The 13,175-nt window shown below is 51.1% G+C and overlaps 10 non-coding genes across 10 annotated transcripts; 5 read left to right on the forward strand and 5 right to left on the reverse strand.

Annotated features, from left to right (window-relative positions):
* Nucleotides 1–24: 24 nt before the first annotated feature.
* Nucleotides 25–97, forward strand: TRNAR-CCU (transfer RNA arginine (anticodon CCU)). The gene has a single exon. It is a non-coding gene; the product is annotated as a tRNA-Arg (tRNA).
* Nucleotides 98–697: 600 nt separating this feature from the next.
* Nucleotides 698–770, reverse strand: TRNAA-AGC (transfer RNA alanine (anticodon AGC)). The gene has a single exon. It is a non-coding gene; the product is annotated as a tRNA-Ala (tRNA).
* Nucleotides 771–1,464: 694 nt separating this feature from the next.
* On the forward strand, nucleotides 1,465–1,537 carry TRNAR-CCU (transfer RNA arginine (anticodon CCU)). The gene has a single exon. It is a non-coding gene; the product is annotated as a tRNA-Arg (tRNA).
* Nucleotides 1,538–8,460: 6,923 nt separating this feature from the next.
* Nucleotides 8,461–8,533, reverse strand: TRNAA-AGC (transfer RNA alanine (anticodon AGC)). The gene has a single exon. It is a non-coding gene; the product is annotated as a tRNA-Ala (tRNA).
* Nucleotides 8,534–9,227: 694 nt separating this feature from the next.
* Nucleotides 9,228–9,300, forward strand: TRNAR-CCU (transfer RNA arginine (anticodon CCU)). The gene has a single exon. It is a non-coding gene; the product is annotated as a tRNA-Arg (tRNA).
* Nucleotides 9,301–9,900: 600 nt separating this feature from the next.
* On the reverse strand, nucleotides 9,901–9,973 carry TRNAA-AGC (transfer RNA alanine (anticodon AGC)). Its single transcript has one exon. It is a non-coding gene; the product is annotated as a tRNA-Ala (tRNA).
* Nucleotides 9,974–10,666: 693 nt separating this feature from the next.
* On the forward strand, nucleotides 10,667–10,739 carry TRNAR-CCU (transfer RNA arginine (anticodon CCU)). Its single transcript has one exon. It is a non-coding gene; the product is annotated as a tRNA-Arg (tRNA).
* A 590-nt stretch (nucleotides 10,740–11,329) lies between these two features.
* Nucleotides 11,330–11,402, reverse strand: TRNAA-AGC (transfer RNA alanine (anticodon AGC)). The gene has a single exon. It is a non-coding gene; the product is annotated as a tRNA-Ala (tRNA).
* A 694-nt stretch (nucleotides 11,403–12,096) lies between these two features.
* Nucleotides 12,097–12,169, forward strand: TRNAR-CCU (transfer RNA arginine (anticodon CCU)). The gene has a single exon. It is a non-coding gene; the product is annotated as a tRNA-Arg (tRNA).
* Nucleotides 12,170–12,769: 600 nt separating this feature from the next.
* Nucleotides 12,770–12,842, reverse strand: TRNAA-AGC (transfer RNA alanine (anticodon AGC)). Its single transcript has one exon. It is a non-coding gene; the product is annotated as a tRNA-Ala (tRNA).
* Between the last annotated feature and the right edge of the window lie 333 nt (nucleotides 12,843–13,175).

Raw genomic sequence — 13,175 nt, forward strand, 5'->3', positions numbered from 1 at the left:
ACTTTCCCCCTTCTCTGTTGAGTGGCCCCAGTGGCCTAATGGATAAGGCACTGGCCTCCTAAGCCAGGGATTGTGGGTTCGAGTCCCATCTGGGGTGGTTCGTGGCATTTTGTTCAGACTTCTGCCAAAGCATGCAAAAGGTTTTTGCGGTAGTAGGGGGTGGGCGCAGGCTAGTACTTTGCTGAGCGCTGTGAAGTCCAGAACGTGCTCTGCTGGTAGCAGACTTTAAATGCCGGGAGACTGCAGAGTGTAGCAACCCCTCATGTCAGCGAAGAGACACAGATGAGTGGTAAGAAAGACAGGGAAAATATGCTTTCTGGAATCAGAGCTCCTGCAGACAGGGCTCACTCTTCTGCCAGCTCCGACCTGCTCCGATGAAAACGAAATAAAAGAGCAAAGGCTGCGCACTTTGAACCAATTATTCGAAGCATCGTATTGAAATGAAATAAAAGGTTAACAGCCCTGGGTGGCATCAAAGTGGAATTTCCTGAATATGTCACCAATGCCATGCAATGCGCCTGTTGCACAGTATCACGCCTGTTGCCGGCCCTCGCGCGGATGACTCTTTGGGATAGCAGAAAGTGGACGGAAGACTTTTAGGATGATAGTAAAAAAAACAGAAGCGAGCACATGACTTTATTTGCGACGATTGGCGAGTTTTGAATAAAATAGTGAAAATGAAGAAAAAGCGTCTTGCTGGAGAATGCGGGGATCGATCCCGCTACCTCTCGCATGCTAAGCGAGCGCTCTACCATCTGAGCTAATTCCCCTCCTCCTCGAAGGCTCTCGATACACTGCTTCAGAGCTGAAGCACAGTCTCCGGCTCACACTTGCTTGGCTGTCCAGGGACCTGTAATGCATAAAGCCCTTTCTCTTCATCTGCCGCAGGGGAAATCACAATCTCACCCCTTTGCCCAAAACAAAATACCTTCAGTGGAGCTACAAGTAAAGCTGCAGATGGCCATCCATTGCAACGAGGATTGGCCAACCAGGTATTAATAGCAGAGTGACTCCACTGCCACGCCCTTTCACGCTGGACCTGCGCTTGTGATCAAGAGGCTGCACGCCAGTCCCATAGACCCGAGAGCCCAATTGAAAAGGTGCTTGCTTCTCACTTTATTTCTCTCGCTATTTCTTGCTGTTTTAGGCCGCTGACACGCCGCCTGCAGCCAAAGGACCAGCGCTGGAGTGCCCTTTGTCATTTTTACCAGCTGGCCATATTTTACAATCGAGCGTCAGAATACCAAACAGGTAAGAGTTAGGTCTGGGAATTGAGTCCACTTTCCATCGTGTGTCCCATAAAGCGGAAGTGTCCAGCCGAGTGCAAGCAGGTGCCTTTTGCCCGCGTGTGCTGGGACACTGCAGCTTTGGACGTGAGCCAACTTGCCCTTTTCAGTGGGCCAGTACCCGTGACTCCAGTGAGAGAAGAGGAAAAGAAAGAACTTTCCCCTTCTCTGTCGAGTGGCCCCAGTGGCCTAATGGATAAGGCACTGGCCTCCTAAGCCAGGAATTGTGGGTTCGAGTCCCATCTGGGGTGGTTCGTGGCATTTTGTTCACACTTCTGCCAAAGCATGCAAAAGGTTTTTGCGGTAGTAGGGGGTGGGCGCAGGCTAGTACTTTGCTGGGCGCTGTGAAGTCCAGAACGTGCTCTGCTGGTAGCAGACTTTAAATGCCGGGAGACTGCAGAGTGTAGCAACCCCTCATGTCAGCGAAGAGACACAGATGAGTGGTAAGAAAGACAGGGAAAATATGCTTTCTGGAATCAGAGCTCCTGCAGACAGGGCTCACTCTTCTGCCAGCTCCGACCTGCTCCGATGAAAACGAAATAAAAGAGCAAAGGCTGCGCACTTTGAACCAATTATTCGAAGCATCGTATTGAAATGAAATAAAAGGTTAACAGCCCTGGGTGGCATCAAAGTGGAATTTCCTGAATATGTCACCAATGCCATGCAATGCGCCTGTTGCACAGTATCACGCCTCTTGCCGGCCCTCGCGCGGATGACTCTTTGGGATAGCAGAAAGTGGACGGAAGACTTTTTTTTTTTTTTTTAAATTCAAAGTTTATTGAGTTTATACAAGTTGAACATTCACTTACATTGCGATGAAGAAATTTCAGTGTATAAGTAGAAAGAGCACAAGAGAGAAGTATCATCAACATAAATCCTGTACAGTATTTCCTGAAAAGTGAACAGTATAGTGAACAAGAACAACAACGCCCAGTCGCACCCCTCCCCCTCCCCCCTCCCCCCCCTTCTCTAATATCTCCAAATAAATGGTTGGGAAACCTCCTTGCACAGCGAGACAACACCAGAGAACTTCGAATATGAGTATGATGACCGACCATTACACATAACGCAACTCAGAGAGCCGCCACAACAAAAATCTTCATTTGTTACTATTATTGGCACAAATCACAACAATGTATTGCACACTTTGTCTTTACGGGGCATGCTTGGCTCTAAACTCAGACCAGGCACTTTCAACATTAGTACGATCTCCGCGTAACGTAGCGGTCAGGCAGTCCATTCTGTAGAGATTCTGTGCCACCCCAAGCCATTCGGTTTTACTAGGGAGCTTGGGCCGCTTCCAAACCATGGTGAGGCAAGCTCGCGCAGCCATCAGGAGGCCCTGTACCATCCTAGGCGCTTTCACAACGTCGTCTCCTGTTTCGATCAGACCGAAGAGGACAAACATTGGTTGCTTCACCCTCTCTTCATCATCCAGGTCCCTGATCCAGCTAAGAACCTCCGACCAGTAAGTCTGGACCATGGTACACCCCCACCACATATGCCAGTAGCCAGCCCGCTCCCCACAACCCCTCCAACAGTATGGACTAACACCTTGGTACATTTTGGCGAGCCTGATCGGGTCATACTGCCATCTATACAAAAGTTTTATAGCATGCAATTTGTATTGGCAGGATATTGAGGACTTCGCAGTGCGTCTGCAGATGTGTAGCCACAGCTTTTCGGAGATCTGTCTGCCCATATCCGCCTCCCATCTGCCCTTGAGCACCAAAGAAGGGGAGATGTCAGTCTCGATCATGGCCGAATACATAGCACTGATCAGACCACTGGAGCCTGTACATCGATCAAGGATCGCCTCAAAAGGGGTAAGGTCCCTCTGCAGCTGGTCTTTCCATACAGGCCTTGTCATCACCCCTTTGAGTCTCAGATAGAGGAAGACCGAGAGTGCTCCTATGCCAAGCGCTTCCTGGAGCTCTTGTATAGTTACGAAGGTTCCCCCACGCCATAATTGGCCTGCTCTTTCCAGCCCCGCCTGGTACCATGTTTCGTAGCTTCCCGGTTCCGGTATGGCGTCACGGATCCCTGGAGACCAAAGGTGACCCAGGGGGGATGGCCACGTCGTGACTCCAACCATTTTCTTGCCTGGTCTCCAAATAGCCCATAATGTACCTAGGATAGGGTGAGATCTAACACTTTCACGTAACTGGGATCTGGGGACCCATAACCATTCAGGCACAATAAAGGGACGAAGGTGGTAATTATCTAAGGCTATCCACTGGGGTTCCGAGCGTTGCCTAAAGTGTGGGACAAGGACTCTAAGTTGCGCCGCCCTGTAGTATGTTTCCATGTCCGGGAGGCCTACTCCCGCGTTGTCTTTGCGGAGCTGGAGTAAGGGTCTTGGGATTCTGGGTCTTTGGCCCTGCCACAAGAAGGACAAAAACATTTTTCGCACATCTACGAAATATTCCGGGGGCAACCTAACGGGGAGCATCTGGAACAAATATAATATCTTGGGGAGAAAGACCATCTTTATGGCATTTAAACGACCCATCCAGGAGATTGTGAGTTTAGACCACCGTTGGCTATCTTTCTGTAAGGCAAGTAGCAGTGGGGGGAAGTTAGCACCATATAGGGAATCGAAGTCACGGGTAACATTAACGCCCAAGTAACGGAGGGTAGTGAGGCTGACTTGGACTCCCAACGGGGCAAAGCGTGCGATCTCAGAATCTCTACTCTTATCAATCGGGAGGAGGACTGATTTCTCCGTATTGATTTTTAGGCCGGCCAGCGCGCCGTATTCCTCAATTATTTCAAGCGCAGCTGGGATTGAGGCCAAGGGGTCGGTCAAATGAAGCAAGATGTCATCCGCATATAGCCCCAGTTTGTACTCTCTTTCTCCCACCGTGATGCCCTTGACTCTACCGTCATTTCTTAGTTTCTGCGCCAGCGGTTCAAGGGACATGACGAACAATATCGCCGACAGTGGACAGCCTTGTCTCGTACCTCTTTCAAGGGGGAACCAACGTGAGTATCCCCCATTCACCGCCACCGATGTCGTAGGGGAGGCATACAATGCTCTAATGGCACGGCAGAGTCTGGATCCCAACCCATATGAGACCAATACTCTTTCTAGAAAGTCCCAGGACACCCTATCAAAAGCTTTCTCAGCATCAAGTGATAAGAGCAATGGGTCCCCCTCCATTCCCTGTGCCTCGTATAATAAGTGGAGTGTTTTTCGCATGGTATCTGCGCCCTGCCTGCCTAGAACAAAGCCAACCTGGTCAGAGTGCACCAGTCTAGGGAGATATGTTTCGAGCCGAGCCGCGATGACCCTAGCATACACCTTGGCGTCGATGTTAAGAAGTGAGATGGGCCGATAAGAGCTACAGTGTTTAGGGTCTCGGCCTTCCTTGGGAATTACAGCCAATAGGGCCCGAGAAAAGGACGGAGGGGCCTGCCCAGTGTCAAGAATGTGATTAAACAAGGATGCTAGGAAGGGTGCAAGGAGGGTGGAGAATGCTTTATAGAAACCCGGTGTAAATCCATCTTCCCCCGGGGCCTTCCCTATTTTCAGCCTCTTGATGGCACTTTCCACCTCTTCCCCAGTGACCGGAGCGTCTAGAGATTCGGCCTCCGCGCCCGTGAGGGCGGGGAGACGCGCCCCCACAAGATATGCATCCACGCTCCCCACAGGGGGAGGGGGGTCACACATATATAGGTCCTCATAGAAGTAGGCAAATGCCTCCTGTATGTCCTTCGGGGATGTGACCGTTGTATCTATCAGGGTGCCATCATTCCTCTCAATTTGGTCGACCCATCTCTCTGCTCTCTGCGCACGGAGGCGGGCCGCCAAGAGAGCATCTGCCTTGTCCCCCTTCTCATAGTATTTCTGTTTAAGGTATTGCAAGGTCTGGGCCGTTTTGCCAGCAATAAGAATCCTCAATTCTTCTCTAAGTTGCTTAGTTTCAGCTAAGTACTTTGGTCTATCAGCCGGGGTGGTCTGCGCCAGATTCTGTGCCACAGCAAGCTTCTCCCTGATGCCCCTTTCTAATATTGTACGTTCCCTTTTCTTTCGGGCCCCCTCCCCTATAAGGATACCCCTCCAAGTAGCCTTGGCTGCTTCCCATACAGCTACCTTCCCTACTTCCCCAGTATCATTAGTCGGAAAGAATTGCTCAATCTCTATCTCAAAGGTCTCTCTAAAGACCGGGTCGGCCCAGAGGGAGTCATTACACCTCCATTTTGTGTTGCGCGGCGACAGCTCACCCCAGGATATGTCAACTGTGACCATGTCGTGGTCTGACCAAGCGGAGGGGTATATAGTGGCAGCTTGCAGTACACGTAGAAGATCGTTAGAGAGAAAGATATAATCGATGCGTGTGAGTGTGTCGTGGGGGAGGGAGTGAAAGGTAAAGCCTTTTTCCGACGGGTGTAGATGTCGCCAGCTGTCTACAAGGCCATAAAGATCAAGGGTAGACTTAATTTCAGCCTCAGTTCGAGTGTTGGGAGGGTCTAAAGCATCAGCCCTGGTCTGTCTGTCAATAGAGCTATCCATCCATATGTTAAAGTCTCCGCCCAGGACCGTGTATCCCTTAGCCATATTGAAGACTTTTTCAGAGATTCTATGGAGAAAGCGATTTTGCCCTTGATTGGGTGCATAGAGTGTGGCCAGAGTAATCGTCGTGCCCCTTATATTGCCCACAACCGTGATCGCCCTCCCCTCATTGTCCGTCCATATGTCAAGGGTTGTCATTCGGAGGCATTTACGAACCAGAATTCCCACCCCTGCCTTTTTGAGTATACCCGAGCTCCAGTAGGTGAGCCCGATATCACGTGATGGGATGGCTTTCTCCTCTCCCTTCCGATATCTCGTTTCTTGAAGGAACAAGATGTCTACATTCGACCTTCTAAATTCCCTGGCCACCATCGACCGTTTTGTGGGAGAGTTCAAGCCTTTGACGTTGAGTGTGCAAATGCGTAATGTGTCCCTACGGGGTGTGAGTGCCATCTTGAGTGTAATTGTTGATCGTGGGCGGCCATTCCCTCTGTGCCACGGCACATTTCCTGTCGGCCATCGCTATGCATGGGTCGTCGTGATGGGATTGGTTCCCAGAGAATCCCATGGAGACCGACGACCAACTCGTCTGGAGCATATCGTGGGCCTCGGTGTGCGCAAGGTGTGTCTGCGTGTACGTCGTGTCAAAATCAGTGTGAGAAGTGTGTTCCCCAACCACCCCCTCCCCCACCCCCCTCCCCGTCCCCAACACATTCGGCGCCCGATTCGCCCAGGTTGACATCACCCAGCCGAACTCGGACCACCCGTGAAGACCGCAAAACAGGCGGTCCTATCATAATAGGATAATATATATCAGTGAGCCCCCAACTTTTGTGTGCACTTAACGATAACAATAATTCAGTAACAGAGACATTTACCCTCCCCCAGGAGCTAGCGGAGCAGAGATATTATGCCTTATCACATTTCTAACATCTGCGAGACATCGAGCTAACAATACCTCACACTTGGAGGAGGCGACCTTTCACAGTCAGTCACATATAGGGAGGTCGACTCGCACATGAGAGTTCGTAACCTCCGTGGTGGAGTAATTTTCCCAGTTTACCTCTAACCAAATAGTATGTCAAAGTACCTCAGGCACCCTGTCAATGTTCCATATCTTGGGAGGTGTTCATTTTTCTGTATTTTCTAGAGCCTGGAATCCTTCTTCGCCGCGAAGCCTTGACTTTCCATTCACCACCAGATGATCCTTGATCCTCATGAGAGGGAGCACCCTCCGGCGCACCCAGCAGATCCGTCGTACAGTCAGCAATGTCTTTCTCCGAGACAAGTCTCATTGTCGAGCCTTCCCATTCGAAAGTGAGGGAAAATGGATACCCCCAGCGATACCTGACGCCCTTGTCTTTCAACATTTTCGTGATCGGAGAGCACTTTTTCCTCATCGCCAACGTGAGGGATGACAAATCCTGAAAAAGTGAAATGACGGAGTTCTCCAAGGACAGCTGTGGGGCGCTTCTGGCCTTGTCCAAGATTCGCGCTCTGTCCGCATAGTTATGGAATCGGGCCAGGACCGATCTCGGGGCCCCCGGTCTACCTCCGGCCCTATGGATGCGGTCAATTTTAGGCGCGTCAATTGAGTCATCGTTGTATAGGAGCTTCAGGATGGCATGCAACGATTGCTTCAGGTCCATTTCGGTTTCGCCCTCTTTCTCAGGAAGACCAAATATTCGGATATTGTTCCGGCGCTCCCTGTTCTCGAGGTCATCGACCTTAAGGCGCAGTTCATTCTCTCTGTCCGATATATCTGCGATTCGGTGATCCATCTGTGCTTCCAGCACATTCAGAGATGTTTGGTTGTGCTCAACCTGTTCGAGCCTATCGTCCATTTTGTCGATCCTCTGCGTGATCTTGTCTATCCTATTGCCAATATCTGCTCGCATGCCCCTCATTTCGGCAAGCAAATCAGCAACATCCGCCTTGGTCGCGGTGGCCTCGGATCCTGCAGTCGACATTATAGAAATCAAGGAGGGCCCTGGGGATCTGGCAATTGGTGAAAACGTATATTTCGCTAGCCTGGTTTTAGGGTCCATAAAGGGAGGCCTCCCACAGCATCCGGGTCGTGAAGCGACGTTAGCACCCGCCAACGCGGGGGACGTGAAGGACCAAGCCACCAGGGCCTCCTGAGCTTTGCAGGGGGGGTGAGGGGTCCGCCTACCGTGTCGCGGTGGGGGTATCAACCGCCCTTGGCAGAGGTGCGCAGCCGGTTCCACGCGGAGGACCGAGAAGTGCGCCGGATCAGACTCAGAGGGCGGCACTTCCCGCGTATACGCAGGCCCGGGTTGGGAGTTCCGCGGAACTCACGCCGCGCCGAAGGCCTCAAAGCGCCGGCGTTAATTTCACCACGATGCCGCTTCCGATTTTCTCCGGGTTTTCTCTCAGGTGGGGGGGACACCTTCCCACGTCTCTTGGTCAAAAATCAGCTCTGGGGGGGGTCTCGAAGTGGGGGCTCACTGCCACTTTCCGGACCCTGTGTAGAGCGCTCACACGGAGAGGCGACTCATCCGCGCGCCCCCTGGTGGCCGACCATGACGGAAGACTTTTAGGATGATAGTAAAAAAAACAGAAGCGAGCACATGACTTTATTTGCGACGATTGGTGAGTTTTGAATAAAATAGTGAAAATGAAGAAAAAGCGTCTTGCTGGAGAATGCGGGCATCGATCCCGCTACCTCTCGCATGCTAAGCGAGCGCTCTACCATCTGAGCTAATTCCCCTCCTCCTCGAAGGCTCTCGATACACTGCTTCAGAGCTGAAGCACAGTCTCCGGCTCACACTTGCTTGGCTGTCCAGGGACCTGTAGTGCATAAAGCCCTTTCTCTTCATCTGCCGCAGAGGAAATCACAATCTCACCCCTTTGCCCAAAACAAAATACCTTCAGTGGAGCTACAAGTAAAGCTGCAGATGGCCATCCATTGCAATGAGGATTGGCCAACCAGGTATTAATAGCAGAGTGACTCCACTCCCACGCCCTTTCACGCTGGACCTGCGCTTGTGATCAAGAGGCTGCACGCCAGTCCCATAGACCCGAGAGCCCAATTGAAAAGGTGCTTGCTTCTCACTTTATTTCTCTCGCTATTTCTTGCTGTTTTAGGCCGCTGACACGCCGCCTGCAGTCAAAGGACCAGCGCTGCAGTGCCCTTTGTCATTTTTACCAGCTGGCCATATTTTACAATCGAGCGTCAGAATACCAAACAGGTAAGAGTTAGGTCTGGGAATTGAGTCCACTTTCCATCGTGTGTCCCATAAAGCGGAAGTGTCCAGCCGAGTGCAAGCAGGTGCCTTTTGCCCGCGTGTGCTGGGACACTGCAGCTTTGGACGTGAGCCAACTTGCCCTTTTCAGTGGGCCAGTACCCGTGACTCCAGTGAGAGAAGAGGAAAAGAAAGAACTTTCCCCTTCTCTGTAGAGTGGCCCCAGTGGCCTAATGGATAAGGCACTGGCCTCCTAAGCCAGGAATTGTGGGTTCGAGTCCCATCTGGGGTGGTTCGTGGCATTTTGTTCACACTTCTGCCAAAGCATGCAAAAGGTTTTTGCGGTAGTAGGGGGTGGGCGCAGGCTAGTACTTTGCTGGGCGCTGTGAAGTCCAGAACGTGCTCTGCTGGTAGCAGACTTTAAATGCCGGGAGACTGCAGAGTGTAGCAACCCCTCATGTCAGCGAAGAGACACAGATGAGTGGTAAGAAAGACAGGGAAAATATGCTTTCTGGAATCAGAGCTCCTGCAGACAGGGCTCACTCTTCTGCCAGCTCCGACCTGCTCCGATGAAAACGAAATAAAAGAGCAAAGGCTGCGCACTTTGAACCAATTATTCGAAGCATCGTATTGAAATGAAATAAAAGGTTAACAGCCCTGGGTGGCATCAAAGTGGAATTTCCTGAATATGTCACCAATGCCATGCAATGCGCCTGTTGCACAGTATCACGCCTGTTGCCGGCCCTCGCGCGGATGACTCTTTGGGATAGCAGAAAGTGGACGGAAGACTTTTAGGATGATAGTAAAAAAAACAGAAGCGAGCACATGACTTTATTTGCGACGATTGGCGAGTTTTGAATAAAATAGTGAAAATGAAGAAAAAGCGTCTTGCTGGAGAATGCGGGCATCGATCCCGCTACCTCTCGCATGCTAAGCGAGCGCTCTACCATCTGAGCTAATTCCCCTCCTCCTCGAAGGCTCTCGATACACTGCTTCAGAGCTGAAGCACAGTCTCCGGCTCACACTTGCTTGGCTGTCCAGGGACCTGTAATGCATAAAGCCCTTTCTCTTCATCTGCCGCAGGGGAAATCACAATCTCACCCCTTTGCCAAAACAAAATACCTTCAGTGGAGCTACAAGTAAAGCTGCAGATGGCCATCCATTGCAATGAGGATTGGCCAACCAGGTATTAATAGCAGAGTGACTCCACTCCCACGCCCTTTCACGCTGGACCTGCGCTTGTGATCAAGAGGCTGCACGCCAGTCCCATAGACCCGAGAGCCCAATTGAAAAGGTGCTTGCTTCTCACTTTATTTCTCTCGCTATTTCTTGCTGTTTTAGGCCGCTGACACGCCGCCTGCAGCCAAAGGACCAGCGCTGGAGTGCCCTTTGTCATTTTTACCAGCTGGCCATATTTTACAATCGAGCGTCAGAATACCAAACAGGTAAGAGTTAGGTCTGGGAATTGAGTCCACTTTCCATCGTGTGTCCCATAAAGCGGAAGTGTCCAGCCGAGTGCAAGCAGGTGCCTTTTGCCCGCGTGTGCTGGGACACTGCAGCTTTGGACGTGAGCCAACTTGCCCTTTTCAGTGGGCCAGTACCCGTGACTCCAGTGAGAGAAGAGGAAAAGAAAGAACTTTCCCCTTCTCTGTCGAGTGGCCCCAGCGGCCTAATGGATAAGGCACTGGCCTCCTAAGCCAGGGATTGTGGGTTCGAGCCCCATCTGGGGTGGTTTGTGGCATTTTGTTCACACTTATGCAAAAGGTTTTTGCTGTAGTAGGGGGAGGGCGCAGGCTAGTACTTTGCTGGGCGCTGTGAAGTCCAGAACGTGCTCTGCTGGTAGCAGACTTTAAATGCCGGGAGACTGCAGAGTGTAGCAACCCCTCATGTCAGCGAAGAGACACAGATGAGTGGTAAGAAAGACAGGGAAAATATGCTTTCTGGAATCAGAGCTCCTGCAGACAGGGCTCACTCTTCTGCCAGCTCCGACCTGCTCCGATGAAAACGAAATAAAAGAGCAAAGGCTGCGCACTTTGAACCAATTATTCGAAGCATCGTATTGAAATGAAATAAAAGGTTAACAGCCCTGGGTGGCATCAAAGTGGAATTTCCTGAATATGTCACCAATGCCATGCAATGCGCCTGTTGCACAGTATCACGCCTGTTGCCGGCCCTCGCGCGGATGACTCTTTGGGATAGCAGAAAGTGGACGGAAGACTTTTAGGATGATAGTAAAAAAAACAGAAGCGAGCACATGACTTTATTTGCGACGATTGGCGAGTTTTGAATAAAATAGTGAAAATGAAGAAAAAGCGTCTTGCTGGAGAATGCGGGCATCGATCCCGCTACCTCGCGCATGCTAAGCGAGCGCTCTACCATCTGAGCTAATTCCCCTCCTCCTCGAAGGCTCTCGATACACTGCTTCAGAGCTGAAGCACAGTCTCGGGCTCACACTTGCTTGGCTGTCCAGGGACCTGTAGTGCATAAAGCCCTTTCTCTTCATCTGCCGCAGGGGAAATCACAATCTCACCCCTTTGCCCAAAACAAAATACCTTCAGTGGAGCTACAAGTAAAGCTGCAGATGGCCATCCATTGCAACGAGGATTGGCCAACCAGGTATTAATAGCAGAGTGACTCCACTGCCACGCCCTTTCACGCTGGACCTGCGCTTGTGATCAAGAGGCTGCACGCCAGTCCCATAGACCCGAGAGCCCAATTGAAAAGGTGCTTGCTTCTCACTTTATTTCGCTCGCTATTTCTTGCTGTTTTAGGCCGCTGACACGCCGCCTGCAGCCAAAGGACCAGCGCTGGAGTGCCCTTTGTCATTTTTACCAGCTGGCCATATTTTACAATCGAGCGTCAGAATACCAAACAGGTAAGAGTTAGGTCTGGGAATTGAGTCCACTTTCCATCGTGTGTCCCATAAAGCGGAAGTGTCCAGCCGAGTGCAAGCAGGTGCCTTTTGCCCGCGTGTGCTGGGACACTGCAGCTTTGGACGTGAGCCAACTTGCCCTTTTCAGTGGGCCAGTACCTGAGACTCCGGTGAGAGAAGAGGAAAAGAAAGAACTTTCCCCTTCTCTGTCGAGTGGCCCCAGTGGCCTAATGGATAAGGCACTGGCCTCCTAAGCCAGGGATTGTGGGTTCGAGTCCCATCTGGGGTGGTTCGTGGCATTTTGTTCACACTTCTGCCAAAGCATGCAAAAGGTTTTTGCGGTAGTAGGGGGTGGGCGCAGGCTAGTACTTTGCTGGGCGCTGTGAAGTCCAGAACGTGCTCTGCTGGTAGCAGACTTTAAATGCCGGGAGACTGCAGAGTGTAGCAACCCCTCATGTCAGCGAAGAGACACAGATGAGTGGTAAGAAAGACAGGGAAAATATGCTTTCTGGAATCAGAGCTCCTGCAGACAGGGCTCACTCTTCTGCCAGCTCCGACCTGCTCCGATGAAAACGAAATAAAAGAGCAAAGGCTGCGCACTTTGAACCAATTATTCGAAGCATCGTATTGAAATGAAATAAAAGGTTAACAGCCCTGGGTGGCATCAAAGTGGAATTTCCTGAATATGTCACCAATGCCATGCAATGCGCCTGTTGCACAGTATCACGCCTGTTGCCGGCCCTCGCGCGGATGACTCTTTGGGATAGCAGAAAGTGGACGGAAGACTTTTAGGATGATAGTAAAAAAAACAGAAGCGAGCACATGACTTTATTTGCGACGATTGGTGAGTTTTGAATAAAATAGTGAAAATGAAGAAAAAGCGTCTTGCTGGAGAATGCGGGCATCGATCCCGCTACCTCTCGCATGCTAAGCGAGCGCTCTACCATCTGAGCTAATTCCCCTCCTCCTCGAAGGCTCTCGATACACTGCTTCAGAGCTGAAGCACAGTCTCCGGCTCACACTTGCTTGGCTGTCCAGGGACCTGTAGTGCATAAAGCCCTTTCTCTTCATCTGCCGCAGAGGAAATCACAATCTCACCCCTTTGCCCAAAACAAAATACCTTCAGTGGAGCTACAAGTAAAGCTGCAGATGGCCATCCATTGCAACGAGGATTGGCCAACCAGGTATTAATAGCAGAGTGACTCCACTGCCACGCCCTTTCACGCTGGACCTGCGCTTGTGATCAAGAGGCTGCACGCCAGTCCCATAGACCCGAGAGCCCAATTGAAAAGGTG

This window comes from Ambystoma mexicanum, chromosome 5q, assembly GCF_040938575.1.
Source record: "Ambystoma mexicanum isolate Mex_15411 chromosome 5q, UKY_AmexF1_1, whole genome shotgun sequence".
In the NCBI taxonomy this organism is placed as follows: domain Eukaryota; kingdom Metazoa; phylum Chordata; class Amphibia; order Caudata; family Ambystomatidae; genus Ambystoma; species Ambystoma mexicanum.